Genomic DNA, 326 nt, shown 5'->3' on the forward strand with positions numbered 1-326 from the left:
CACCCTCACCCCCGGGGACCCAAACCACGTGAGCAGGGGCATCCCAGGCTGAAGTGGGGATGGCCGGGGGCTGGGCTGCAGCTGGAGAGAGAGGCTCAGAGCCTCTTGTCTCTCTCTCTCTCTCTCTCTCTCTCTCTCTCTCCCTCTCTCTCTCTCTCCCTCCCTTTCCCATTCCTCTCTGACCTCAATAAAACATAGATTTTTTATTTTAAAATAAAGGCGGAGCTGGGGGCAGGCCCCTCCACCCCGACGCTCACCTCCGTCCACTGCCCGAAGGCCCACCTGGCCGGGCAGGGCACGTGGTCGTTGCAGGGGTTAACGGCCGG

The sequence above is a fragment of the Myotis davidii genome, unplaced genomic scaffold (genome assembly GCF_000327345.1).
Source record: "Myotis davidii unplaced genomic scaffold, ASM32734v1 scaffold1914, whole genome shotgun sequence".
Classification (NCBI taxonomy): Eukaryota; Metazoa; Chordata; class Mammalia; order Chiroptera; family Vespertilionidae; genus Myotis; species Myotis davidii.